Consider the following 25,917-nt stretch of genomic DNA (forward strand, 5'->3'; position numbering starts at 1 on the left):
ATGGGCGAGCTGAAGCAGTGGGACGGGGTAGGGGCTAGGGCTGGTGGCAGCCCACAGCAGTGGGGCTTGGACTGGGTTAGGGCAGCCCCGGCAGCGCAGGATCAGACCAGTGACAGCCCATGGCAGCACAGGGCTGGGGCCAGAGCCCTGGGCAGTCTGAGGATGTGGGGCCAGAGCCTGTAGGCTGCTGTGGGGAAGGGGCCTGCATTCTCAACAGCCCACAGTAGGGGAGCTGGGGCTGGGACTGGGAGCAACCTACAGCAGCATGGGGCCGGCCCACAGAAGTGTGGGTTGAGCCCACAGGCTGCTTTGGAGCTGGGACTGGAGCCTGAGCACTTGGCAGCCCAACCAAGGCCAGAGCTTGCCCGCGACAACGTGGGCTTTTGGAGCCCCCGGGCAGTTCAGCCGGGGCAGCAGCAGTGGCACCAGCAGCCCAACAGGGGTTGGAGGTATTCCCTACCCCCTTCCCCAGCTGGCAAAGTCAGTGGCTGGAGGCTGTGGCAGGGAACCTTCTCTAGTCCGGCAAAGTCCCTGATTCAGGACCGGTCTGGTCCTGAGGGTACCGGATAAGAGATGTCCAACCTGTAGCGTGTAAACTCCCTAGTCACAAACCAGGATAAACCAAACAAAGACACTCCTTACCTAAAAGGGTTCACAATTTGAGCAAGAAACTAGAGATAAACACAGACAGAGGAGATTGTTCAAGGAATGTGACAGTATTGGTGAGTCAGTATGATACGTCTCTGCAGATTAGCATCTACATATTCTCAATATTTTGTTTGTAAGCTTCACCAAAAAAGGATATATTTTTAAGCAGGGCTCCAAAGGACAATAATTGCTTGTTTGAAAATTTCACAAGTCTAAGGTTGGCATGAGATGATGTGAGGCAGGAATCAACATCGCTCAATCACTATGGAGATGTTAAGCTATGAAGGGTCTCAGAAGCAAAGACAGTTTGTTTGATGCAAAAGAAAAGGGGGAGCCAATGGATGGATACAAGAGGGGAGATATGGTCAAAGCGACTAATTAGGAAAATGAGCTTTGCAGCAGCATTAGAGATGAACGGGATAGACTGTATTTGTCAAGTTAGAAAGGAGAATGTTGACATAATCAAGGCATGAGATTATATGAATTTTAGCTATGTAGATTCATAGGAAAGGCTCATCTTAAAGGTGTTATAGAAATGATCTGCAAGATTTAGACATCCCTGGCCACAAGGGCATAGAGAGAGATCCAAATCAAAGATGACATCCAGGTTACAAGCCTGAGTGACAGACAGGATTATAGTATTGCCCACAGTGAGCCATGCTGATCGTGAAATGATGGTATAGAGGGAGAAGAGGAGGGACCAAGGACAGAGCTCTGTTAAATCCCTGCAGAAAGGAGGAGGGAAGGAATGAGAAGGATCCTTCAAAGGACGTGCTGTTGCAACAATGAGAGACGTTGAAGAAAACCAGGAGAGACCTGAACATGGAAAGTCAAGAGACATGATGTAGGATGTGTCAAGACTACATTCATCTTTCGAAAGAGGAATGCAAATGAGGAAATCGAAAATGCAAATGAAGAGCTGATTTACAAATCTCATGCTTCATTTGAATAATCTCTTCCGATTGCTTTTTTGGGAGAGATTTTGGGGGGGGGGGAAGCAGTCTAGATGGGGTTCTTTTGGGGGTGGGGAAAACCCTTTTACAAAAGAACCCTGTAAACCTCATTTTTTCATGAACAAGCGTTCTTTTGAAAGGGTTTTATTTTTCGGAAGCACCCTGTCTAGACCTTTTTTTTTTAAATCTCTTCCAAAAAAGTGATTGGAAGGGATTATGCAAATGAAGCGTGAGATTTGTAAATAGCTCTTCATTTGCATTTTCGATTTCCCTCATTTGCATTCCTCTTTCGAAAGATTAATGTAGTCTAGATGCACCCGAAGAGCGAACCCTTTACTTCACGCACCTTATGTGATCATAACATTCTCAGTCTCACTTGATCATGCTACCCAAGTATCCCCATTTTTACCTCATTTCTAGAGGTAACAGTGACTGACCAATTTTCCATGGCTCTTTTCGCCACCCCACTATAGCATCATCAGTTTTTTATTCTCCTTCACCCACCTTCCTATAGAGGCACCTCAAGTTTGCACTGCTCCTGTGTTTGTTATACTGTTTTCATCATTTGTCTTCAGTTTATGCAAGCATTTACTCAGAACAATGCATCTGAAGGAACTTCTTTCTATCTTTCTTGTTCCTGAGTCACCATTAGAGAGAACTTAAAAATCACCTGTGTACTATTTTTCCAGAGACCCATAGTGATTTCATTAACTTCATTTATGTAAGTACGTGTGTGAGAGAGAGGCATGGTGGCAGTGGAAAAGGCATTACGTTGAACATAACTGTTCATTTTAACTAAAATATCTAATTATGTGTTTGAGTGTTAAACTTCATCTGGCACAACATACATCTTCATTTTTTCTTAATTAATCATTGCAACTGGTTCAGGCTTTAATCTCTTGAGTAAATAAACCTATGATTACACAGTAAATTTCACAGATTTTTTTTGTAGCCGTTTAATACAAACATTAGTGTAAATAATTGTCTATACTATTAATGTTAAGGTAATTAGCTTATCAGAGTTAACAAACCTTCCTCCTTTAACTTGCACCTTGTCAAATCACTGCAAAATGAACATTAAAAACCCCTTTGGCTATATCTTGATTTGATACAAACATTATTTTAAAATAAAACTTAATTGTATGAGAGAAATCATATGACATCCCTAAATTTTGATGTCAATTTATAACTTGTCACAATTTTCGGTACTGTTCCCGCAGGTACTTAAGCATGTGACTTCAACAGGACTATTCAGGTGCTTATTTGCTTAATTGGTGCCTTGGTTTTAAATTTAATGGTTAATATTGGATCTCACATTTGATCGCCATCTAAAACTTTAGTGCTTATCTCCTCTTGTCATTGATGAGGTTCTCTATATCACATGGAGGGCTGCAGCAGTCTTGCAGCTGATGACCTGTGTAGAAAATAAAAATAAATTCAGGTTGCTGTTGGGATCATGGGCATGCTGTATAATGAGTGACATTGTCCCTCTGCTCCCATTGTCGGTGACTTTAATGAGACAGCAGAAGCCTGAAACTTGCTTTAAAGATTTTGAGGCATAGGATTCTCATCAGTTTTCATTCTGACTCTGACACATTCTCAGTTCATGTTGCAAGTAATGGTTCATTTCATCAGTTGAGATCTTCAGAATATCTTTTTATATTACTTTCACACTTGCACATGTAACAAAATAATATGCAAGATACAGAGACAATCGTGCTTTGAATCTGTCAGCCTGGAGTATGGATTAAGCTTTTGGCTGTGAACGTAACTTAGAAAGAAAATGAGCTATAAAATTTGAAAGGATTTGTCTACATGGTGCATTGGTTTAGTGGGTGCCAGGCATTAATTGGCCAGGTGGACCCTACTGGAGTACACTGAAAGTTCCCTACTGTGTGTGAATGTAGTACTGTTTGAAATGGAGTTACATTGATGTGTGCTAGTTAATTTTAGTGTGCTCCATCAGGGTCTCCAGGGACCAGTTATTGTGTGACACAGTACCATGAGCTGGAATTGATATCCCTTTCGTGTGAACTAATATACCATGTAGACATACCTTTCAATTATTGTGATGGGTCAGGACCCTCTTAGGACTGACTCCCGGTATAGTGAGACATCATTGAACCTGCTTCCACTGTCAGCCTGGGCAACCTGTTACTCTGTCTTGTTGAGCTCAGCTCTCTAGCTTGCTTCAACTGAGACAGAGTCAGGCCACACCCCGAAGGCTGCAGACACAAACTGAAAGCAGCACAATCAGACCTTTTCACAGCACTCAAGTACACAACCCCTCAGGGAGCTAAACCCTAGATAATCCATTTTATGCTATATACAGAGCTATACAATGTAAGTTCATTACATTCACCTTCTTAATGTAAAGAGAGAGATGCACAGGCTCTCTGCTCCCCCAGGTAGTAATTACATGCACTGGCTTTATTACTAAACAAGAATGATTTTATTAAAGATAGGATTTAAGAGGTAGCAGGCCGATTTAAAGCAGGTAACTGAGCAAAGTAAACAAACATGAAAGCTAAGCTGAATACACTAAAGTAAAGACCATACATTGTTACAGGTAAATTCTCCCGCTTCATGTATTCCTGAATCTCTTCATAGGTCAGACACCCTTCCTGCCTGAGCCCAGCTCAGCCTTAGTAGTTTTCAGCAGTTCTCAGGTAGGGTAGCTGGGAGAACTGATCTGACTCATAAATAGGATTGGCATGACGTGAGAGCCCTTCATTTCATAGTTTGACTCCCTCCCAAATTCTCTTAGGAAAAAAAAACAGACTTCCAGATGAGTTCCTGTATCATGTAATATGGTCACACATCTCTGTAGAATAGTGATAGAAATGTAGCCGTGTTAGTCTGGTGTTGATCTGACGAAGTGGGTCTGGCCCATGAAAGCTCATCACCTAATAAACCATCTTGTTAGTCTTTAAAGTGCTACATAGTCCTGTTTTATATCTCTGTAGGGCCCCTATAGCCATTCTTCAGTGGCTGACCCATACCTTCCCAGGAAGGTTAAGCTCTTTCACAGTTCATAGTTTTTTGCAGATTGGCCTTCATCACTGCTGCTTCTTTTATTGTCGTGCCTGAAGTGTCAGCAGTGGGTATGATGTGAAGCAGCATATATGAAATTACATATATACTGATAAATATTCCTAAACTTAGTGTTACATGTGCATGTGTCTTTTTGTAAATTAACAGGCAGAACAGAACCTCTGGAGCTTAATGCAGGAGCCTCTACAGCTTGAACTAAAAGCCAGGTCGCTCTCAGCTAAAGCTGTGTAGATCAGACTCCTTTCTTCTCTCTGTAATTGGTCTAAATGCCAGTAAGTGGGACAGTGCACCACACCCAGAAGGTGTGTGAGCTACACACACACGAATGGAATTATATTCAGTAAATTACAATCTGTACAATGATGTTTCATGAGCCTTCTTGCATCAAGCATATCTCAGTTATGACTTATTCACATCTTAAGCATATTTTCATAAATCATATAAAATGCCTCATCACAATTCATCAGTTTTTCTGATTGCTAATTAAAAGGCAAAGATATCCTTTAAAATGGATTTTTGCTATCATAAGTATTTTTAAAAGACTTAATGTGGAAGATATATCTTTCTAGATATTCTTCTTTATTAGTTTTGAGAACAGGATGTATTTACATGCATGGCTATTAAATCCTGACATGTTTACGTGTCCATTTGTGGCTGCAGTTATAATTAATACAATGACAGTCCCTTTCATGTGTGCTGAATTCCTTTTTTCACACCCAAAGAAAAGTAGGAAGTTGTGCTTTTTTGTAATAAACTCCCAGAACGAGTTTTATTGCTTATGTTCATTGAAATTTATTCTTAGTAACTAATTTTCAGTGGAGCATATTTTTTGTTAGATTGCTATGAGTAACTGTCTTGTATATTCCAACTTTTTTGGGGGGAGTCCTTTTTGGACACAGAATATATATCTTCAGAGTGTTAGCTAATAAGAGATCACCATAAGTTGCTAAAGGAGATTTAAATCACAAACTCATCTGGGAAAATCTATAAAATCTTGGCTCATATGGAGTGAAATTGGATAGGAAGCATGATCTCTGCAAAATTTACTACAGAAAATGGAACAAACTAAAACTGTACAACTCTCAATGAAACCCCTCTATTTTCTGCAAAACAATCTTGGACATTAAAAGGAGAACATTCAAATGTGGCTAGAGTTAGATGTGGTGCCTCCTACTTCTGTTTCCTTATCTGTAAAATGGAGATGAGTCCCTCACAGAATTTTAGATTACTTACTGTTCTCAAAGCACTCTGATGAAAACCACTCTATAAATACTGAGTTCTAGAAGACGTACCTGGCATTGCACGGGTCCTTCAGGTTAGAGAGCTGGTGGTGGTGGGGCTTGGGGATGTGGGGGATCAGGGTAGAGGGTTGAGAAAAGGTTCAGGGTGGGGGGGTCCCATCTGGCAGAGGCCTTTTTTTCCTCCTCTCTCCCCCCTCTCCCCATGGCCAGCAGGGGCCTTTTCTCTCCCCCCTCCCCTGCACTGTAGCCAAGGGCTCGTGAGCTGCATGCGGCTCTTCCTCCCTCTTTCCCCCTCCCCCCCGGTTAGTGCAGCTCGCAAAGCCACCCCGTGCCTCTAAGAATGGCCCCTGCCTCCCAGCTCCTCTGTGCTCACCAGGGAAGGGGAGCCGTCGTGTGCTTCCAATATGGCAGCGGCTGGCAGTAGCCTGCTGAGGCCAAAAAGCATAGAAACGCGCTTCTTGCCTTTCTTTCTTTTCTTTCTCTACATCTTGCCCTGGCTCTTCATGCTGTATCCACTAATATCTTGGCTCTTTATCCAGAATGGGTTGGCCACCCCTGGGCTGGGGTCAGAAAGGTTTGGGACAGGGGAGCTACTTAGCTGGTCTGGTGGCAGGCAAGATGACAAGCCCCAGCTGGCCACTCTCTTGGTCGTGTAGTTGTCCCCAGTTACCAGCTCTCCCCTGCACGTGCTGCCCCCAGTAACCACTGTGAGTATTGCATCCTTCTTTGTTGTCCCCCCCCCTTCCATTTTATGGAAACCAGTCCTATTCCCACCATTTCCCATTTTCCTGGCACAACCAAATCCTAGCCTTACTTTATATTAGGATAAGAGGAAGCTGTGCACCAAATTTGATGGCTCTAGCTGTTACCATTTAGGAGAAATTTTTGACCAAATGGACTCGCAGACAGACACACACTCTAAAAATATATAGAGATTAATATAATCACAACAGCCTTGATCAATCTATTGAGACAATATGACAGGGACACTTAATAGCAAATTCAGAATGAAAGAGAAACATTTCTAGATTAAAAATAAAACTTTGAGAGAACTCTTCATGAAATAAGATGTCTGATAACAGGAAGGTGTCCAATGCCAGGCCTCCCAGTATATGTAAAGTAGCAAAACCCCCATTATTTTAGGCTAATGTCTGAAACTTGGAGGTTTTGAACTAGAAGTAAATGTTTCTTAAAGGGGTGTTTCAAAGCCAGTGAAAAATGTAAATGCTTTCTTTACTTTCCTGTTTAAATTTTGCACTGCTTACAGAAATAACTGTACTTTATTTTTATGTTCTGTCTAGTGAGAGCCAGTAATTAGGTGTTTTATTACTAGTAAATCCTTTGTGGTTCAATGTGTAATCAATATTATTAATTCCATTCTTTCATCACGAATTTCTGCTGCTGATCAGTTATGAAAGCTATTTTAATGTAAAATCAATGGCATAAAATATTTTGTTGGCACTTCAATTTATTCAGAGTACAAAGTACAATATAATGTATAAGATTGTTCCAGAATACTATATCCTCCCATCTACATTTGGAGCAGCAAGGTAAAAGAAGGGGAAAACCCCAGAGTTGTTTATTTAAAATTTGTTTTGGGTTGTCCATTTGGGGCTCCATTTATTTTGAAGAATAAAATATGGCCAGGAAAGAATGCACTATTTTCTGTGGAATTATTCACCCTCCAGATCTGCTGGGAATTAGCATAAAGTAATGTTGAAAGTGAATTTATGCAGACATTTAACATGAAATGTTAACCTCAATCCTCTTTGGGATGTGGTGTAGCTAGGCTGTGTTTGGGGAATCCATTGAAGCATGTCTCCTGATGGATGCTCTGGGATCCAGTTTTCACGACATTCTGGTATTTGGAGGGCCAGCCTTGCTGCAGGGGTAGACAAATTCATCCCGTTTATTGAGTAGAAGCTCTCACCATTACTACAGAGTTTTCCAGTTTAAAGCTGGCTTTTCTTTGCCTTTTTACATAGAAGGGCATGAATTATTGCTGAATTTACTTTGACAACATCATTTGATGTCCACATATTTTTCTTTGCAACATCCTCTTATATATATTTGTTTTCATGTGCTTATTGAACAGGCTTTTGAAGTATGTCTGTCACAGATTACTAATTAGGAAAACATCTACTTTCTCTTGACAAGAGAAACAGGCTTGTGGTCTGGCAGCAATGATTCGAAGGAAAAAGCATTCAAGCTTAATAACACTCTTATTCTTTCTTGTTTCTTTCTAAGCCACCCCTCCGTGACAGCTGTCGCAAAGGCAGCAACGTGGCAGGTGAGGGGGGCAGGCTGGAGCTGATAGGCACAGGGAACCGGCTTTCAAGGAGTGGGGCCGGGAGTACACTGGCTACTGGCTTTGCCCTTGGGGACTATCGAATAGTCATGTAACCTCTAAGATTTCATGCGGTTACATGACTATTCAGTTACACGATAGCTAACATCCCTATGTGACATACCTTGCAACAGATATTTAGGCTTTGTCTACAGTAACACTTTTAACAGAAAAACTTCTGTTGCTCAGAGGTGTGGAAAAATGCATCCTGTGCCCAACATAAGTTTCGCTGACAAAAGTCAGTGGACAGAGCAATGGCATCAGGAGAGCCTCTCCTGCCTATATACCTCTTGGTGTGGGTGGCTTAATTATGCCAACAAGAGAGATCTCTCCTGTGGGCAAAGAGCAGCTACACAGTGGACCTTACAGTGGCACAACTGTAGCAGTATAGTTGTGCTGCTGTAAAGTCTTTAGTGTAGACATAGCCTTAGCTAGAGTGAGACGGGACCTATAGAAACTTTTTTCTCAATCTTTATTTTCTAATAGCTTGTGTCAGGGTAAGCTCACAAGACGCAAAATGATTCTTATATAAACGGACCTTTCACATTAGTTAGGTAGGCAGTCATTCTCCATTTAACAATTTAATCAGAAATAGCAGGTCTATAGAATGAAGCTGCACTGTTGGACGATACCAGTGGCCATCCTTTGGCAAAATGAACAACTCAGTGATGCCTGGCATTAGCTAATGAGTGACTGAAATCCTATCAGTCGGATCATCCTGTACCTTGATATGGAAAAGTAGGAACATTCTGTCTGTATGATGGTACTTTCCTTTATCTGTGTTTAGCAAGTGCAACAAAAGTTGTGGTGTCTCTCTTATTTGTGATGTAATGAGTGACATGGTAAATGACACTGGACTGGATAAAAGAAAATGGCTTTTTGACTACATTGGAGCGGGAAGATATAAAAATAGAAGTGTAGGCATGGTGGCACAAATGACAGGACAGACTAACTGCCCCAGTATAGTCTCATGAGACCCTAAGCAGACTAAGGCAAAGAAAAACCAAACTCCTATTTTGATTGTTATGGAAGACTAACTGGTATCTGATAAGAATACTGTATAGGCCTCAAATAGTTCTTAATGTCATGTCAACAATATAGGAAATATTTTATTTCTCTACATTTTAGATGCTATATGTATGGGGTTTTGTTTAATTTGTGTGTATAAGAACAAATAGACATATCATAAATGAATTATACGCATTTCTGGGCTAAAGTAAAACCCATAAATACAGACTTTTTTCAAAGATATTTTATTTGAACAAAGTTCTATTAGAGTTTTAATTCTTGGGTTCTGTGTTTTAGACTTAAAATAAGGTAGAAGCCTTGTATAGCTACTGGTAGTACAGTATTTCATAGGAGCTCTTACTCTTTGTATACTGAAATTCATTTGATAAATTAGTCTGGAAGAGGTCTTTAAGTAACTACAGTTATTTGTCATCTTAATCATCTCTTTGCATCTGAATATTGCAGACACTTGTAATAAATGACTGGTAGACCCAATTTTGCCACTGAGCTGGAATCTTGAAATTTGGAGCTCATTTATCATGGGCTGTTAAGAACAGAAAAAAATCCCAGATTGGATTTTTCCTTCAGAAGTGAACAGAAGGGCTTCAACTATAGTTCAAATTTTAACTGTATATACTAGGGATGTTAGTGTGTATTTATATATACAGTTAACCAATAAACCTGGTCACATCGGTTAATCCTAATGGTTATCTACTCCCAACTCCTTGCTGCCTCTGTATCAGAGGCGGGAGCTGGTGCCCGTGAAGAGTCAGCTTTCAAGCAGACTCCTAGTGCATACTAGATCCATGGAGCTGCCCACACCACCCCTTACCTCCAGACATTGCTGCCTCTGTATCAGAGGCAGCTGTATTGGGGCGGGTGTAGGTAGGAGCCAGTGCTTGGGGTGAGATAGCTTTTATGTACCTGTAGAGCTGCCTGCCCACCACCCTGCACTGCAGGAGGAATCAGGGTGCAGGCAGGAGTCAGTACACGCAAGTAGCTGGCTTTCAAGCTGGCTCCCTGTGTGTGCCAGCTCATGAGGAGCCCCCAGCACTGCAGCCTCTCCCTGAAGCAGGTGTGCAGGGTGAGAACAAGAACCAGTTACCCTGAGAAGCTGGCTCTGAGCACTGGATCTGGCTGCCCATCCCGTGCTGCTGCCTCTGATAGGCAGTAGCGTGGAAGGTGAGGGAGTAGGCTGGAGCTGATAGGCACTGGGAGCTGGCTTTCAAGCAGGCTCCCTACGCATACTGGCTCTGAAGACCTGCCTGTTCTCCCCCACCACCCTCCGCCTCCTTATTGGGGCAGCAGGAGCTGGTGCTGAGGGGAGCTGGCTTAAAAGCTGGTTCATCACAGCACCAACTCTGGTGCCACCTATCTTTCCCCTTCCTCCTGAACTGCTGCCTCTATCAGAGGCATCAGCATGGGGTGGGGGGTAAGGAAGGCTGCCCTGAAGCAGCCTGTGTTCACAGCAACCTGGGATCTCCCAAGCTCCCCGTGGATGGAGGATGCTGCCGTGGAGCAGCCTTTGTGCTTGGATTCCAAAGGACAGGGGCTGCTGCCACCTTGGGAGCGCAGGGTAGCAGGTATGCGGTCTGGGTGGGGAGCTGGTTTGTAAACCGGCTCCCCTGGCTTACCGGCTCCCGCCTGCCACCCCGCACTGCTGCCTCTGATACAATGGCAGCAGTGCAGTGTGGCGGGGTGTGACGGGTCGCGCCGCCCCCACACCCCACCCGGCGGCCCGCCCCGCACTCAGCCCGCGATCGCGCTGGCTCTCTTGGGCGCCACCCAGGGAGTGCGGCAACCCTGCAGGGCCTGCTCCTCTGCCGCGGCCTGGATAACGGGCGGCGCAGCGGGGGCGGGGCAACGCCAGGACGTCTACGTGAGGCGGGGGCGGAGCTTGGCAACGCGGCGTCTGACGTCATCAGACCCGGACGCACGGCGGGGGAGGAGCCTGGTGACGTGGCGTCTTACGTCACCAGGACCGGACGCCGGCGGGGGGATTTAAAAAGGGGAACAGAGGAAGACAGAGGAGGAGGAGGAGGACGGAGGAGCAAGGAGGAGGAAGGAAGGAGACAGAGAGCGAATGGAGGAGGAAGGAGCAAAGGAGGAGGAGGAGGGAAGAATAGAGGAGGAGGAGAGAACAACGGAGGAAGGAAGCACGGAACACAGAAAGAGAGGCACGCAGCACAGGGAGGAGGGAAGTGGGGTAGCACAAGGGGTGAGGGCGACTACGTAGAAGGGGGGGAAGCAGAGACAGCGGGGAGCCGGACGGGCTCGCTCGTTACACGGGGGCTACCAGGAAGTGGAGGCAGGAGCTCACTGGCTGCTGGCCCCACCCCCGTGGCGTATCAAATAGTCGTGTAACTCCTAAGTTTTCATGCAGTTACATGACTGTTCAATTACACAATATCTAACATCCCTATTTGCCTGTTCACCTGTGTGCAAATGTGTAACAGCTACAAAATTCAGCAATTGACAAAAATATATTTTTTTAAAACATTGCTACTATGTAGTTTTGCATGCATTGCAGAGATAACGTTTCTCTTTCACTCACACTTATCTAACATGGGGTGAAGAAAATGAAGACCGCAGTTCCAATTATTGAATTTTAGCTAATAAATTGTCCATAAATGTTTACTGGATGTGCAGTTATAAGAATATATTAATTTTGCTGGTCTACGTAGCCATGTATTGACCAGTTTCAAGTTGCTTTGAAATGTGTTTGATTATGGGCTGTTATTTGAGGTTAGTTACAAAACGTCGACATAAAGTAAGTAACCTTTCCCTCACGTTGCCAATCTAATACTTTCACAAGCTTTAACAGGGCATAGGCAATATGCCCTTGCTATATTAATGTAATCTATCACTTTTACAGTACTGAGTTACAGCTGGTATTAGAAAAAAATCATAAACGGTGCCACTAGGAGTCCTATTGCCATTTGAATGAATAGGATAAAAGTATCCATTTACTGATCACTAGTCTGCTCTCTTCAGTTTAAAATAACAAAATTAGATAAGCTTTTAAAATTGGGTCTTGAACAGCTGAAATATGTGCTGATAACTAATATGCAGTGTTAGTGATAATGGGAAAAACTTTTGAAAAGAGCCTAAGTTCCATAAACTCCTAGATCACTTAGGTACTTTTAAAAGTTTCATCGAGTACCACTAACTAGTATAATAATACTACTCTCTAGTATGTAATATAATATAGTCTCTACTTGCCTTATCCCACTCATAGGAATGACAAACTCTGTAATGTTCATATCTAGTCACTTCCAGGGTACTCGGTAATAGCATACTTACTGTCTCTCCTGTAAGTATTCTTGCAAACCAATACACAGAAAGTGCCTGGGCACTCAGAGTGATATATGGTGAACTGTATAAAACAGTATAAGGTGCATAACTTTCACTTTATTTTGTCAAATTATAGTTCAAATTTTAGGAGTAAAATTCTACTGTGTGTGTGTGTGTGTGTGTGTGTGTGTACTTTTTTTCCCAATAAGCTTATGAAAATGGCCCCCTCTAAAGCGCCATATTCAGAGGGAAAAGTCCCAACAAGTGTTGGAGATATTTATGACTCACCAACCCATTTCAATTAACAGCTATCTTTTCTTGATTAATGGGAAATTTTGGGATCTTTTCAGTGTATATTTTACAGAATTTATTTTTCTGATTTTTACTTAGACAACGAATTCTAGTTTTAGGTTATATGTCTATATAATGTCATCCTGAACTTTCTAAAATTTACAGAAATAAAATAAAAATAGTAAGATTTCTTTAATTTTCTTAAATACCTCAAATTGCAGTTTTTAAAATACTGTTAAAACTGTACAGCTATTAACCTTCATTGCATCCAATGGAAGTTAAATACCTAACCTACTTAGAATAGTGATAGAAATGTAGCCGTGTTAGTCTGGGGTAGTTGAAGCAAAATGCAGGACAATGTAGCACTTTAAAGACTAACAAGATGGTTTATTAGATGATGAGCTTTCGTGGGCCAGACCCACTTCCTCAGATCAAATAGTAGAAGAAAGTAGTCACAACCATATATACCAAAGGATACAATTTAAAAAATGAACAAATATGAAAAGGACAAATCACATTGCAGAACAGAAGGGGGATGCGGGGGGGCGGGAAGGGGGAGGAAGGAAGGTAAGTGTCTGTGAATTGCTGATATTAAAGGTAGGGAGAGTGGGATGTTTGTGAGTTAATGGTATTACAGGTGATAATTGGGGAAACTGTCTTGGTAATGGGTGAGAAAGTTCAAATTCTTGTTAAGTCCTTGTTGGCAAGTGTCGAATGTTAACATGAATGACAGTTCAGAGGATTCCCTTTCAAGTGCAGATGTAAAAGGTCTTTGTAGCAGAATGCAGGTGGCTAAGTCATTTAGAGAGTGTCCTTTCTGGTTAAAGTGGCAAGAAACTGTTTTCTCTTTGTGATCTTGTCTGATATCTGTTTTGTGGGCATTAATCCTTTGGCTACTTAGGTGCTTCTTACACACCCAATGAGATTTTATCTGCAGTGTTTGCATATAAACACATAAAATACATTTGTCACCCTTCCCAACATTGAAATGTTCTGATTCCTAATTGAATCTTCTTCAGTTAATTGAAAACTTGCTTTACATTAATGCTGACATCCAGTGAATTAAGTTTCGCCTTTAGAAATTTTACTTTTAAAAAAAAAAAAAACTGCTTAGGATCTGATATGATACACAGGGAAGCTCAGTAAGCTAATGTGGAGGAAGACTAACTCTTTCAACGTTTTATATAGCAATACTGAAAAATACTATGCTAAAATGCTATCCTGCATGCCATGTGAGAATATTCTACCAAAATTATTAAACAACCCAATTATTGAAATGTTTTATCAGATATTGTTTACATACCTAATTCATATCCTTGGTTTATATCTGAACAGCTGTTTTAAAGTATTAAATGCACTGTAATTTGTCCTGTCTGGCATTTTATGTAGCACCTGTCCCCTTTGTATCTGAGCACTGACGTTTTAGTGCTCAAAAACTTAAAAACAGTTTGCCTTTATGATAAAAACTTTCAGTGGCAGTATATTTGCACAAAAGACTGATCACCACACATTTATCTGTTGGCACTTATGTGTTCTTGCGAACCTGTTCTAGTTTTTCATTTGATAAATTCTACCATGCTAATTCTTAAAGTGCTGTATTGCCACTCAAAGGCAGTGATTTCCAGCCCTAAGTGCTGTGTTTTTTATTAATGTACATTCTTTATTGATGTTTACAATCTATAGTAGGCATAGTAAGAAGAAATCTTCAAATAATGTTACAGCTAGAAGTCTCGTAAAATAATTGTATCCTTCAGAAATGTTATATACAAGTTAGATTATGCATCTTAATTTATCAAAAAACACCCAAAGCAGAAGATATAACCCATTAAACTGTTGATACTACTTCACCTATTCTATGGCATCTTAGACCTTCTTGCAATTTTTTTTTTCAAGGTGATGGGTGGTGGCTGTAAGATGCAGGATTTATTCAAGAGGAAAATTAGTAGTTTGGGCAGAAAACATGTAGGAATATTTTTTGTGAAGATTTGTGAAATATTAATGGAGACAATTACATGAGACTTTGTCTAATTCAGCTACTGTGTATTCAAGTAAAATATGGAGAGGAAAAGAGTATCAATATTTTAAGCAGTATTCATTTTGTCACACAAATAGCAGGTTTGTCACTAAGGGTACGTGTAGACTACATGCCTCTGTTGCCAGAGGCATGCAGATTAGGCTACCCGACATAGTAAAATGAAGTGGCGATTTAAATAATCGCCGCTTCATTTAAATTTACATGGCTGCCGCGCTGAACCGACAAACAGCTGATCAGCCGTTTGTCGGCTCAGCGCGGCAGCCATGTAAATTTAAATGAAGCGGCGATTATTTAAAATTAGTTAAAAAATGTGAATTCCTTTTGCCCTTGTCAAAACAAAATGTGTCTGGTGAGCTGCAAGTGGCTCTTTTACATTTAAAAGTGCAGCTCATGGAGCCCTACACATCTCCCATTTCCATCTACCACACTGGTGTGGGGAGAGGGGTAGCTTGAGGCTTTTGCCCTGTGGCAGGGTGGTGGGGCTTGAGGCTTCTACCCTAAGAGACGTGCCTGCTGGAGCTCTGAGCTTCTGTAGATTTCTTGCCTGTAAGGACTATATTTTTCTCTGGCATGCTGTTGGCTTTGGAAGTTTGGAAAAGTGGTGTGTGACACCAGTTTTCTGGATGCTTTTCTTTCTTATATTTCTTTCTATTTTTCTGAGAGCTCAGTGGAGGTAGCATGTGAATATCCATCTTTTAAATTCCATCTTCAGATAACCTAACAAGTGGAAGTAATTTTTAAACAGTGAGAGTGAGCAACTGTTAGGAAAAATGGCCAAGGAAACATCTCTCTCTCTTTAACGGCTTCAAATCAGGATGGGATGCCTTTCTGGATGGTGTGCTTTAGCCAAATACAAATGATTGTGCTCTATCCTTGGGTACCAAATGAAATTTATCAGCCCTTGGTATATAAAAATCAGACTAAGTGATCCAATGTCTCCTTCTGGTCTTAAAATCTGCAAAGCAAGACCCTGTGATGACCTCAGAAATAAAAGCCCATCACAGGACTGCCAGCACATGACACTGACTTCTGAAAGATCTGTAGTCTGTGACTTCCCTAGGCTTCAAAATAGAGCAGCAGAGAGGAGTAGAATGCAGACAGGACTATCATCTGCCCATTGAAACGGAAGGAGCAGCTGCCCTCCTCCTCCCCCAGAGGATCTCCTGCTGACCAGCGTAAGAGTGGAAATGACACCTGCTGTGGAAGCACCTGCTTGCTATCATCCAAGAAAGGAGTGGTGCTGAGAGGAAGGCTATTTGGAATGAAATATTGATAACAAATGACTATTTTAAATTAAGAACCGCTTTTTCAGGTGTTGTGTACTTCGTTTTGGCAAATATTAATCTTTCACCTTTTCCTGTTACACTTGCTCCGCTGCTTGGTAGCATGTTGGGGGCTGTTTGAGCACAGTCGTGTTGTCTGTCATCCCGCTGATGACATTTTCTCTTCAAAGGGACGCTGCCAGGACACTCACTTCTATGCCAACATTGAGCCTTTGAAAGTGACGGGCTTAACTGTACTAGGTAGTGAACTTTTAAAGACATCCAGCATTTAACTGCTTAAAACTTAAAAGGTATTTTGAAAATAGTCCTCTCTTTAAGTACGGGGGGGGGGGGGGGGAGCCCCCAACCTTCCCTGCTGCACATGTGCACATACTCCTCTATCTTCTTTTTTGGTTGGCTCTTTCAATCTACCGTGTGCCAGCAATAGCTAGCCTAGTTTTGTCTTGTTGAATTATCACTAGGGGAGTGGTGCCCCCTGCTTGCTATGCTCATCAATACCCCTCTCTTGGGTTAGGCAGCCCCAGCTCTGCCCTCCAGCTGCCGGGGAGGGCCAGGCTGAGGCATTACAGCCCTGGCTGGCCTGCCTTGGCTTGCCTCCCTCTTCTCCCCTACTGTGCCCAACCTAAGTCAGGCCAGCCCCAGTCCTCTACTCCCCCTGAGAGGTTGTGCAGGGCTGAGGCCATGGCTGGCTCAGCTGTCTCTCTTCGGCCATGCGACTATCAGCTCCCCACCTGTAAGGGGGGGGGAGGTCCTTTTGGCTCTGCCTCACCCCATGAAGTGGGAGGTCTTGCAGCTCAAGCCCCCTCTCACCCCACTACTGTAACCTGGCTGTCCCCCACCACCCTCCTTGACCATGCCAAGCCTTATGGTCTCCCCCGCCCCTGGCCACCAGGAGGGGGGAGCAGGGCTTAGGCCCCTTGCTGGGCCCCACAATCTCTTCCCCGCCCCCCCTTCCTCCCACTGCCAGAATGGAGGGGGTATGAGGCCGAGGCCCTGCACTCTCCCCTAGGCCTTCCCTACAGCTGCAGCAAGGGAGGGGGCGGTGCCCAAGCCCTTTGTTGGGCTGCTCTCACACTACCCCCCGCCAGCTGCTGAGAGTGAAGTAGGTGAGGCCCATGCTGGACGACCACGATTCAAAACTCTGGCAGCTGCTGGAGGTACAGTCGGCTCCATCTCAGCAGCAGCTTACCTTCGGTGCTGCTGCTCAAGAGCCATAGGTTGCCAATCCTTGCTGGGCTAGTGATGTCACTCTGTCGTCCCACAAGAAAAACTTTTTTATATATCTAGAAAGATTTTTAACATTTGAATGTGGTCTTTTAGGCGTATGTGGTGCTTCACAGAAAGAAATAGCAAAATTAAAATTTCACCAGCTGTCCTGTTTTGTAATTAAATTTGTTTGTCAACGTGGACATTTGTGTTTTAGGTAGTTCTGTCAGCACTGCAATGCCCCAGAAGAAATTCTGAAGTTGGTATTCAATTAACACAGCTATGCTCGTACTGCAGTTTCATTCCACCTGTCTGCAGTGTCAATAGAAAAGGTTGGCACCTATGCAACCAACAGATGTAGTGGCAGATTTTATTAATGCAAATGCTGAACCAAATATATAAAATCATCAGTCTCTCAGATCTGGGATGTCCACTATTGTGGAGTTTGATTTCTTCTAGTTAGTGCTTGTTCTAAAATTGCTGTTGAAAGTAGTAGGCTTTATATTTGAACATTTTAGGTGCCGAAAAGTTGCTTAATGCAGAATTTTGTAATACAATAATGTGCTGAATTTTCACTGGGAGAAAAAAATTATTAGAAACAGAAGGGACAGATGATGATGGCTGAAATGGAAGTTGACCGTGATATAAAATGACCAATATAGGATAAATAAACTTATTTCATTGTATTATCAACTGAGCAGAAACGGAGAGAGCATTAATCTACATTTCAGTAAGTTTAGAAGAAAAATACACTACTAAAATGTGGAATCTAAGCATAGATTTTTGGCTCTGTGTATATTTTGCCATTATCCGTGAGTATTTTAGAAAGTTACCTCACTGTCTAAAAGCAGCTATGACATTAACAGAACCAGTTGCAGATGGTGGAGCTAGAAAAAGATCTGACCATCAAGCCATTATTTTAGACATAAGGGTAAAACAGCTGCTTTTTCTTATGTGGCTACTTAAAGTAGATGAAATATTGTAGGAAGTCTCTGAAAGGAAAAGTTTCTAAGAAAAACAATGATTGGAGGAGGGGGGGGAGGCAAAAGTGTGGAAAGATAACCTAAAATAAATTCATATCTGGTTAGAATGATAGCAAATCCATAACACTGAGTTCTGAAGTGGCAAGTGGAAAACCTATAATGTAGTCCTGACAGCCCATAATACTTCTTTCTATCTGAAGCACTAGACTAGAGCATGTTGTGGTAGACCTAATCAATCCAAGGAACACCACCAGGTATTTTAAACAAGGAAAAATTAGCGCCGAGGGAGAGAACAGTGCCCTGTGGAAACCAATTTTTAATAACTCTGTAGTAGAGGATAAGGTGGAAGGCATTAAAAAGTCTCCCACGGGGAATTTCTTAAGAATGCTTTGGACTAGAAAATGGAAGTGGTCTCAATAGTCTTATTTTTCCAGTTCAAATATCCACTGATAATCTGAGATTATAGTATATTATTATGATCAACATAAGCGGATGGTTGTAAATAAATTGAATTTCCCTTGGGAAGAATTTGAGTAACACTAGTGAAAAAGAAAACCACATGTTTTTTTGAGATGTGTTCTTCTGCATGTGACAGTTGTGAACTTAGAATTAAAATGTGTTTAAAAATACACTATAAAACACTGCTTGTTAAAAATCTTAATTTTGTAGAATTCTATTTCCACAGTTTTTGTTTAACCAAATCCTGTTGAACTACAGTGACAGTACATACTAGTACATACTTTAATATACCATATGTAGATTCCATACAAAAAGGAAAATTAGGAAAGTGAATAAATATTCAACTCTTATTGAGATTTTTTTTCTTGCTGTCTTGTTATTCCTGATCATGTTTAGTCTTAAAGGCAAAACAAACATAACCAGTATTTACCAACCTTTTCTTATCATAGAGGAGAACTTCTACAAGTTCATAAGTTTTAAAGTATTAGCTATTTAGTAAAGTCTTTAGCTGATGTAAACTGGCATAATTTCAATGGTATATATCAGCTCAGAATCTTGCCTATTGTTTTTACAAATGCCACAAACCCTGAAGTCTAATCTTAACTTTATCACATTAGTCATACCTTATAACTTTTCTCTAAAACATTACGGCAGTATATGGGAAGAGCATATTGGATAGTCAGTTGAAAGAATACACTCTATATAGGCTTATGTAACGATGATCAAGAAGTGTTAATGTGCAGGTCTTTATAAAGTGACTGATTAAAATGGTAACTTTCCTATTTAAGAGAATTATTCCTCTTGTTTGTTCGCACATATCAGCTTACAGTAGTGACAGTAACTTATTTTTACTGTTTTTCACCCCCTTTCAACTGCAGTCAATCCAACTAATAGGGAGTAAGTTAGATTTATTTTTGTTCATTGTCACCAAATTGGAATTTGAATCAGTTATATGAAAACAATGAAACTGCACATATGACACCTGAGGGCACAGTTTGGCTTTCAGCCTGTATTATTGGAAATGTCTGTAATAATGAAAGAAACCCATGTTGGTGCTCAGAATTTGAGCTGCATTTCCAGCTCTGCGCTTTACAGTGCTAGGGAAATGACCTGTTAAACAGAGCATAATTGATATGGGGAACATTAAAGAACAATAAACAATGCTAACATTTACAATCACTTCGCACACCCCAAGTACACTTGAAAAATTTAAGGGAAATAGATCCATTGTTCTGACTCCCCCCTCCCCCCCCCCCCCCCCCCGCCAAAAAAACCCCCAGAAAATTTGAGGTCAGACTGTCAAATTATTATTTTGCTGTGTAAATTGAGGAGGAAAAGGAAGAGTAAGATGGAAATGGAGTCAATATTGAGACACAAAAGGAAAGAAAACGATAGAGGTGAAAGTTAGTATCAAGTGAGCATCCACTAGCATACATCTCATGGTGCTACAACAAATGTGGTTGAGAGAGCTATTATACATGGCAATGTCTTTGCAGTATCTTCCAGGAATGCGTGAAAAGTTCTAGGCCACTTTTCCACTGATTTCCTCTCCACTGTCCCCAATGTGAGGCTAACTTTTGATTTGCATTTTAATATTCGTGGATGTTCTTTCCAATGTCTGTGTGATGGAATGAATCTCTGTATACACACCCTACACGTTACTGTCATAATTGTAGTACAGTATATGCCTTGCTGAGGTGTCATTTGAAAACTAATAACTTACTTCTCAAGAGAATCATGGTGAAATGTATGTAATCGTGTTATAAATAAGACTGATTTAGTCATGAGTATTTTTAGTAAAAGTCATAGACAGGACACGGGTAATAAACAAAAAATCATGCCTGTGGTCTGTCCCTGACTTTTTCTATAGAAATGCCCTAAGACTTGGTAGTTCCTGGGGAGGAGGACGAGGCACTCAGGAGCTAACTGTCCCTATACATGCACTGTTCCAAGGCCCTAGGGACTCTTTTTGTGAAGGCCTGTGGGGTGGTACATGGTTGGATCCACTGTTGCTCTGGTGGCCCCAAGAGCAGTGGTACCAGCCACTGCTCAGGCAGCCTAGGACTAGCTGCCCAGGATCTGTTCCTGTGGCAGGCCGGCCACCCCAGCTTAAGGAGTGTCCCGACAGCTGCCACAGGACAAGCCACCATGGGATTGCATGTGGCTAGCCCTGGGAGTAGCTGCTTGGGTACTCCCTGGCTAGCTGCACCGGCCACTGCAGCTGCAAAGTCTTGGAGGCTGCAGAAAGTCATGAAATCCATGATTTCTGCAACAGCCATAACAGAATCGCAGCCTTAAGCATAAGTAAACTTAAGAATGTAAGCTGAAGTCCTGACTGAAGTATGTTTGCCATGAAGTAGGTAAACCTGTTTCTCAAAGACAAAAGACACTCTGGCCTGGTGTCATCAAGGTTGATGGGCCATCATCTGTCACATGGCTAGTTTTTGTTAAGGAAAGGAAACGGGAAGAAACATATTGCCTGCTAAAATGCAGATCTAACGCCTCTTTCTTATCTGACTCAACCTCCTTGCTCCCAGCTGGAATTTTATCTAGGGCAGTGATTAAAACCGACCAACTCCAACTTTCTTAACCACAAGATAGTTTTTTTTCAATTTAAGTGCAATGTAAGATCTACATCAGACCCAAATATCCTTGCCCCACTTCCTTCCTACCTCTTCTTTGAGGCCCTGCCCCTGCTCCACCCCTTTTCCAAGGCCTCACCCACTTTCACCAGACTTGAGTAGGGGATTGGAGTGCAGGCTCTGGTTTTGGGCCAAGGGGTTTAGCCAAGGGTAGGGGATTGGGGGATCAGGGTGCAAGCTCTGGGAAGGAGTTTGGGTGCAGGGGGGACTCACATCTGGGGCAGGAGGTTGGGTGCAGGAGGAGGTTCAGGGCTGGGACAGGGGTTCAGGAAGCAGGCTCTGGCAGGCACCATTTAACTGAGATGGCTTCCAGGTGGTGGAGCAGTGGGGTTAAGGCAGGCTTACTCCTGCCCTGGCCCTGCACCACTCCTGAAAGCAGCTGGCATGTACAGCAGTGGCTCCATGGCGCCATGTGCTGCCATTATCTACAGGCACTGAACCCACAGCTTCTACTGGCCACAGTTCCCTGTTACTGATCAATAGGAGCTATAGGAGTGGTGTCTGTAGGCAAGGACACCATGTGGAGACCCCCTACTTTGCCTTTCTCAGGGGCTGCAGGGACATGCCAGTCACTTCCAGGAGCAGAAATTACCATAGGGATAATTACTCCAGCTACAACAGGGTAGGCATTTTAGAACTCACTACTCAGAGCATTAAATTTAAGCATAAGAAAGGGTGAATGAATTATGAAATGAGGAGCAAAACCCCCTGTGATTCTCTCCCATTCATCTCTTTATCTCTCTTTGTCTCTCTAAAAAAAACACACAATCCCTAAGATTACAAAAGAAATAGCTGTTAGGTCTTGGGGAGAATTGGACAATTTTCTATATTGGGATCTCCAAGAATTTGGTAAGTGGGTAAGGCCACACTCTTCCATGGTATTAATGGAGGAAGAGAGGGGTCTTGGACGGAGGTTGGGTGCAGAAGGAAGCTTGGAGTAGGGGATTAGAGTGAAGTAGAGGGTGTGGGATCTGGGAGGGAATTTGGGTGAAGGAGGGAGTCCTGGGGTAGGAGATTGGGGTACAGAAGGGGATGCAGAGTCTGGTGTGACCTGGGATAGAGGCGCAGAGGGTTTGGTTTGTGACCCTGGTGCAGGGAGTTGGGATGTGGGAGAAGGAATAGGTGCCAGGTGCAGACTCTGGCTGGGAGGCACTTACCTTGGGTGGCTCCCATCCAGCGGCCCAGTGGGACCCGCAGGCAGGCTCCCTGCCTGCTGCCCCTCCGCATGCTGTTCACAACTGCCAGCTGCAGGGGCAGCATGCTCTCTGAGTGCTGCACGCTCTTGGCGGGGAGGTCCTCTGTACACACTCTACGCCAGAAGCATGGCCAGTGGAAGCAGTGAGGTGTGCTAGCGGCAGGGGCAGCAGGTGAAGTCCCCCACTCCGGAACGCACAGAGCACATGGCCCCATAGCCCGTTGTTTTGAGCAGCATGCAGGGATGCAGCGAGCCTGCCCAAGGAGGCTCCTGCTGCATTGCAGGAAGGTGGCAGGCTTCTGCCTGCTCCTTGTTTGGGGGGAGGAGGGAGGGTAAAGCTGATGAAAACCTGTGATAAGTAACCTTGAAGTCAGTCTAGTTTAAGTATAGTTCTGGAAGCATTTTATCTTGGCGTTCATTGTTTGAACCATTCATTTTTGATCATTGAAAGATGGGGTAATTCTCATGACTGTGAAGGAAACAAGAGTTTGAGAAGGGGTAATGTGGAGATTAGATGCTTGTCCACATGAAGACTGTCATGTGGCAGAACTGAAGGATGTGTGATTTTCCTAACAGCTCAGCTGCTGGCTTTTTGTTTTTCTGAACAAAATTTCTGAAATTAACAATATGAAAAGAATTCATGGAAAATTACTCCCAAAATAGCATCCTGTGATCAGAGTAACCACTTATATACTTTTTTTCCCCTAAATATTGTCTGCTTATCTATTACTTCATACCCAGCATTATTGAAAACAGTCATTTCACTTCCTGAGGGCCAAAAAAAGCAACACCAGGCTACTTTTTCATTTCATTTGGGGATACAGCAATATGAGGAGTTAGTCCTCAAACATCAGGACAAGCCTTGTTATAATTATAAAATTGTGCCTAAAATTTTTTTATTATTTTTTACACTTGTTCTCACTACTTTCTTCATATTTAGTGGTAATAGAGTGATCAGGTAGAAAAAATATTAATAGATTTAAAGATAGAATCTGCTTAGTTATCTGGGGAAGTGACACAACTGGAATATTGTAGGTTGCTACTGCTCAGAAGTCTGAGATTCATGCTAGCTGATTTTTATAAGGTTTTGCCACCTGGAAAAGATCATTGTAAAATGTTTTGTTTTGTTTGATTCTCCTTTTACAGATTATTACATTAGTTGACCATTGGGGTTTGAAAACTAATGAAAATATAGAAATCCACCAGAGTTTTTAAGTAACAATTATAGAAATAGCAATATTTCAGTCCTCAGATTTCTTTGACTTCAAGTGAGGAATAAAACACAATTTTCTCTAAAATTTGGAAAAGCAAGGCCGTATGGCAAATCACCAAGTATTGTATATAAAGTCTATTTGTATACTAATTTCTTTACATGAAGGGCAAACATGAATAGAGATATAACAAAGACATTAGGGCTCCGTCTAAACTACATCCCTTTTTCAGTAAACGGATGTAAATTAGGCACGTCGATATTGCAAATGAAGCCGGGATTTAAATATCTTGTGCTTCATTTGCATAATGGCAGTCGCCGCCTTTTTTTGCCCTGCCCTAGGGCAGTCGTTTCCAAACTGTTTTACACTGAGAACTGGCAAACCCATTCACAAACTTTTGGCAGTAACATTTTATTTGCATATTCATATGGTAATTAATTTTAAGAGGTCACCGTGCTACTTTAAATTGCATCTGTACACACACAATACATGTCCTTGGATCAGAGTTTGCAGATATCTACAACACTAAAAAAAATCTGTTAAGATAAGAAAGGAAAGGGTTCTTTTAAGCCATTAAGACCTATGTAAACTTTGTTTGAAATGTAATCATGCAGGTGTCATGTGCTAAGCCTTTTGTTTTCAAAAGTACCTTAAAGCTTTTAACCCACCTGAAATTTTACTGCCCCAGTCCAGAGAGTCTTATGTCTGCAGCCCAGCCAGGGCTGCTGTGTTGAGACAGTCTGGCTCTTGGTACCTGCAGCCAAGATGGGAGCAAGTTAAAACACCCCAAACAAATGCCCCTTTGTTCCCACCTCACTGCATAGACACCAGCACCTCACCCCCCCCCCCCCCCCCCCCGTATCCCACTAACCCCCGTGCAATCTGCTCCAGCCCAGCACAAGAAAAAATGCTGTCTGCAGCCCAGCCAGGGTTGCTGTGCTGAGACAGACAGGGTTTGACTCTTGCTGCCTGCAGCCCAGAGGGAAATGAGTCACCCCAAACTCCCTACTGTCCCCGCCTCACTGCACAGACTCCAGCACTGCCCCTCATTTCCCCAACCTACCCCACGCAGACTGCTACCTCTCTCCCAGAGCAGGAAGCTAAAGGATCATGCTGGGTTTCCCCACAGGAAGCTGCAGGCAAACCCAGCTGCTGTAATCCGATCGCTGTAATTAAATTTTTCCTCTCCCACACTTACTGCACACTCCAAACTCCCCTTTCCTCTGCTTCCCCCGCCTCCCCCCCCCTTGCCAGCCATTCACTCACTCCTTCCTTCTTTTTTCCTTTTGTCCCCTTCCCTACCAGCATGCTTGTTGTCTGGAATAGGGCACTTCTCCTGCTGAGAGAGTGCTCCTCCCCAGCCAGAAGCTCTCTGCTCTGCAGCCCCAAACCTCTGGCAGCCTACAGGGAACTTAGATTCCTGCCAAGCCGATCATCAAGGTGCGGGTGTGGCCTGGCAGTGTGCTGCGGCCCGGCACCTGTCTGCAGGCTGGAGATAGGAAACCATTGCATTAGGGGACCCAAGTACGGTTGTTGCCAGATGGTTTCAACAAAAATACCAGACACTCTTGACATTACATCACAATCTACATTACATCTTATTTAGAAAATACCAGACATTTCTATTTTCTCATTTATATTTTCTCAATTTGTTTCCCGAACAGAAAGCTCAAATACTGGACTATCCAGTTCAAAACCGGATACCTGGCAACCTTAGACCCAAGAACCTGTCCGTTTTTGAATTAATCTATAACTGTTCACTATCCTACTGTGTGTGATAGGATATCATTTTTGTATGTGTATTCATGCTATCAGTATTGCCAGGGGGGTAAAACCCTGATTGGGTATACTTGAAGACTTATTACACTGTATTTGTGTTTAATTTTTTTTGTCAGGAGAGTGTACCTCATTTCAGGGGGGAAAAAAATGTCTGTAGTAAGCCAGTGGCCATTTGGACAATTAGCAGAACATATGAATGGAATCACTTTATATTCACATTTCCTCACCAAAAAATGTGGAGCTACTATTTACAAATAGAATGTGCTTCTCACATTTGTATTTGTAAAT

General features: G+C 42.6%; 1 protein-coding gene and 1 long non-coding RNA gene across 4 annotated transcripts in view; one reads left to right on the forward strand and one right to left on the reverse strand.

Annotated features, from left to right (window-relative positions):
- ALCAM (activated leukocyte cell adhesion molecule) overlaps positions 1-25,917 on the forward strand; it is a 179,667-nt gene that overhangs the window by 16,593 nt on the left and 137,157 nt on the right. The window lies entirely within an intron of this gene.
- On the reverse strand, positions 1,877-25,018 carry LOC102453968 (uncharacterized). The gene is made up of 3 exons (XR_331595.4): positions 24,914-25,018; positions 24,519-24,604; positions 1,877-3,015 (listed from the first exon to the last, which is right to left on the reverse strand). It is a non-coding gene; the product is annotated as an uncharacterized LOC102453968 (long non-coding RNA).

The sequence above is a fragment of the Pelodiscus sinensis genome, chromosome 1, assembly GCF_049634645.1.
Source record: "Pelodiscus sinensis isolate JC-2024 chromosome 1, ASM4963464v1, whole genome shotgun sequence".
In the NCBI taxonomy this organism is placed as follows: Eukaryota; Metazoa; Chordata; order Testudines; family Trionychidae; genus Pelodiscus; species Pelodiscus sinensis.